We start from the raw sequence: 4438 nt of genomic DNA, 5'->3' as shown, positions 1-4438 counted from the left end.
TTCTCCTTTAGCTTTGAAGATATTGCCAAATTCCTTTTTATTCCACTCTTTGAGTCTATCTTTAATGTGTTTGAGCCTATAGTGTAGAAGGAACATCTTTGTATCTTGGAGGTCTAGCTCTTCCTTCTACCATTTTTCAATGTTTGTAAGGAAATCTGAATGTGTGAGCCAAGCATTTTCAAACCAGAAGGGGCTATTCCTCGGTTTGCCAAAAAGAGAAGCTTCCAATTGAATGGGCCAGTTCTCTGAACCTCCAAAAGGTAGGATGAGTGCAGTTAGGTTACTTCCCATGAGAAGTAGTTCCTCTGAGATAATAAATCTGTCTAATTTTGAGGCTACTTGGGAAGAGCCCCCCCTTTTATTATTCCAAGTGAAGATTCCATTGCTGGTTTCCATATCTACCAGTTTCATATTGGTGAGGAAGTGCTGGAAGGCAACTGAATCCCTACCAAGTGTTCTAGTTCCTCCTTTCTTCTCCGTGAGTGATTTTAGCATGTTAAAATCGCCTCCTAGAATCCAGGGTATAGCTGGGTGTCTCTTCTTCATATCCTCCAGTGTTGTGAGGAGTCAAAGTTTGTCCTCCACTGGCTGAGGACCATAGACATTGGTGACCATGTAACATTGCCTGTTACCCACCGGTTGGATAATCAAGGAAAGGTGGTGTCTGGATGCCTCCGCATCAATCACACCAAATTTATGTGGATCCCATAGAGTGAGAATTCCTCCAGCAGATTTATTTGCCTTAACCTCAAGGTATTCATATATGTTTAACCATTTGCTATGTTTTTCTCTGATCTTCTCCACTGAGCATTTTGTTTCCTGAATGAATACTATGTCATATTTTTCCTCTTTGATCCTATTACCTAGATTCCTTTGTTTTCTTCTACTCCCTAGTCCTCTAATGTTCCAGGTTGTGATTTTCATTGGGGTGGGGTTTTGAAGGAGTAACTGGAAAGGTCTTTCATCCTTCCTAAGTCAATCATGAGTTTGCCACACTCCAGTAGCAGTTCTTTCTGTCTTTTCCTTCCCCTCTTCTTGCCTGGATTTTTTATTAATTTTCCTATTAATAATCCTATAGAGGAAGTCCCTTTATTTTCCTAGTTATCATGACCTCTTCTGACTCCTACAGTTATTTGATGTGACTTGTTAAGGAATAATTGTTGTACCTTTTCCACATCCTCCTGAGGTATGGAGTTTATTCCCAGGTTTCCTCCTTGTTCGAGAAACTTTTCCAGTTCTAGGTTCTCCCTCTCCAGGATGTCCTGTAAGTCTTGGTCCTCTGTGCCAATTTCACTTGGAATCATGTCATGGTATTTTTCTATGTCCATGGTACTCAAAGGGTCCATCATGTGTTCATTTTGTCCCTGTGTGAACTCCATGCGGGTCTCTTTTTCTTTCCCCCTTGTTGCCTGATTCTTTGTGAACTTATGATCATCTCCATCTACTTATTTTTCTCCTAAGATCTCAAAACTATTGTGACTTCTTGTTTTGTTTGCTCTCATTCTCAGTAGGGTTCTTTTGTGTCTTCCTTCCCCCTCCTTTTCCTTTTCCTCCTACTTTGGTGAAACCTATATGATCTTTACCTTTGCTGGTGTTTAGGTGTTCCTCCCTTTTATTAAAAGAACAGTCTCTAGATAGGTGCCCATGCTCATGACATTTGTGACATCTGAATGGGATATGCTCATAGTCAACTATTTGTACCCATTCTTCGTCATAGACTTCTAGAATGACCTCATCTAGAAGGGCTCCTGATAGGTCCATCTCTACACATATACGGAAATAGGAGGTATATTTTCCTCGTAGGGTTGCCTCAGAAATCTTTAAGAAATTACCTAATTGCCTATAGCTTTTAAAGACTCTGGAAACCAGTAATCTAAGGGTAAGGAGTAGAGTCTAATCCATACCGATACCGAAGTGAAGGTTTCTCGTTCTGGCACAAAGTTCATCGTCCAAGGCCGCATATAGAGACCAGCAGCTGCAAAGAAGTATGGTCCTCCTTCAAAAAAAAATTCTTTGTCCTCCATGCTCGTGAACACCACTGTAAAAAAACCTTTGGATCCTAGACGTATCTTTAACTCTCCCATTGGTTTGTAGTTGTATTTTATCCAAGTATACAATGCTTTCTCTGACGACTAGATTCCTGTAAACTTGAATATAATGGCATAGTTACCCATGTGATCCCTGTGCTCTTGCAGGGATGGATCATTTAATAAAACCCATGGTTTAGTTATGGTCTTGGGTTTACAGGGCCCCATTTTGGTTATATTCTTTGTTCCCTTACTCCTCCTGTCGGTCTTCCTCGTGGGTCCCTTGTTCTGCATGGGTTTTTCTGCCTTCCGCCTTTTGATTCTCAGTGTTTTTTGTCTTGTCCTCCAAGGAATGTGGAGGCTTGTTCTTATTCCTTGCTCTTCCTCTGTTTGAAACCACATTGTTGTAGGATGGAGTAGAGCTCCCTCCTCCCTGTGCCTCCATAGTTACCTGTTACCCTCTGTCGCTCTATTTGTTGAACCCTAGAACCTCAGTCGCCTCCCGCTCAAAGTTGTAGTAAAAAAAGGTGAGCGGGCTTGGCCAATACAAGTCACTCCTCCTATTTTTCTTAAAAGTTATTATTATATTATTATTTAATTTAATAAGAGTTTATTAAAAATAATAATTAAATTTATTTTTTTAATTTATGTAAGTGTTAAAAGTTTCAATTTGTGGAAGGAAATAATAATGGATAGATTTTGTATTAATAAAATTGCATCAAATGTATTTAAAAAAATATAATATGGCTTCGATGCAGTCGTCGCATCCTGCTGGGAGTCGATGTTCCGGGGCAATCTGTAGGCAACCGAGAACCATATGGACTTCGTCATGAGTGACATTCGACAATCCAAAGGAATGAATCGCTCGGTCCGAAGGGCTGCCAAGGTAGAAGCCTCCTCCGTGGAAGTGTACAACAATCGGCAATCTGACGTTCTCTGCTTCGTCATTGATGGGGGATTAAAAACACAGATGCGCGGCCAAATGCCAGTGGTGTCGTTGAGCGTTACGTCTGTGGAAGCAACGCCGTCAACGAAGGTGCCTTGCGAGGAAGGCCCTGGAATACGATGGCGGCACTGGATGGATCCATCTTCGTACAACGCTAAGAGGCCCCCGCCAAACTCTACAGCTACTCTTCTGTTTGCCATCACTGCTCAAATTTGCGACAAGTGAGCTTCGGTACTGAGACGTTGATCTGTGCTTTAATTATGCAGTCCGAGTACTACACTTTATATTGAGATCGTGGAAAGTTGGGCGGTGGAGTGTTGACGATGGCTATCTAAATTTGTTGGTGTGCTACGCATAGGGTTTTAAATATCATGGAGTATTTGGGATTAGTGTAGGTGAGTATCATTTTGTATGTTGAAATGTTTGTGTCAAAAGGAGAATCTTTATGGTTTTGTTTGATAGGAAGAGATAACTAAGAAATTTAGAAATGTTGGTATGTTGAAATGTTTGTGTAAAAGGAGAATCTTTATGGTTTTGTTTGATAGGAAGAGATAACTAAGAAATGTTGAAATGTTTGTGTAAAAGGAGAATCTTGATGGTTTTGTTTGATAGGAAGAGATAACTAAGAAATTTAGAAATGTTGGATCTTTATGGTTTTGTTTTATAGGGAAAGGTAATCAAAGGAATTTATAAAAAAAAAATTATTAGATATTAGTAGTTTAAAGTTAATTGGTGTTATTATGGATGGTTTGGTGGAATGGTTATTATTTTTGTTACTCATATTTAAATTTTGAAAAAAAATTATTGGATATTCAGTAATTTAAGGTTAATTGGTGTTATTATGGATGGTTTGGTGGAATGGTTGTTATTTTTCTTACTCATATTCAAATTTTGACTAATGACATAATGAGCTATAATGTTTTATTGTTGTGATGGCTTCTTTCCTATTTAATAATGTTGTATTGACTTAAAACCTTGTGAACATTGTTCTATTAGGTTAGAGCTTTGTGAACTTTTAAGTAAATATATATGGTTAGCTTAATACCAACAACCTTACTCTAACCCTTAAATTTAAAGAAGAAAAAAAAAACAACAACAACAACAACAACAGCTTTTTTTTGAATATATATATATAATAATCTTATAAATATTTATATTTTAAAATTAGCCTTTAAATTAATATACATAATACTCATCTATATGTCAAAAATATTATAAATATAAAATTGTCCACAATTTCATGTTAAGTAATTGTTCAAACCGCAATGTAATCATTATACATATTAATAATACATAATGTGGACAATGCTATTGTAATCATTATATATATAATATTGTTATTAGTAATATATAATGTGGATATTTCCTTTAAAGGAATGATCGCCACCCATAGTGTTAAATTTTTTTCAGTTACACGGTATAGTGATGTGTGGTTTGACGGTAAGTCTATTTGGGCGAAGCCTAG

The 4438-nt window shown here is 37.6% G+C and overlaps 1 pseudogene; it reads right to left on the bottom strand.

Annotated features, from left to right (window-relative positions):
- Positions 1–2745: 2745 nt before the first annotated feature.
- LOC149263726 (putative carboxylesterase 6) lies at positions 2746–3173 on the bottom strand (annotated as a pseudogene).
- Positions 3174–4438: the final 1265 nt, after the last annotated feature.

This window comes from Pinus tabuliformis, chromosome 6, assembly GCF_031772625.1.
Source record: "Pinus tabuliformis cultivar Carrire ecotype Pingquan chromosome 6, CPIR1, whole genome shotgun sequence".
Lineage (NCBI taxonomy): Eukaryota > Viridiplantae > Streptophyta > Pinopsida > Pinales > Pinaceae > Pinus > Pinus tabuliformis.
The sequence above is the reverse complement of the archived record's forward strand: the minus strand, read 5'-3'. Positions and strand labels throughout refer to the sequence as shown.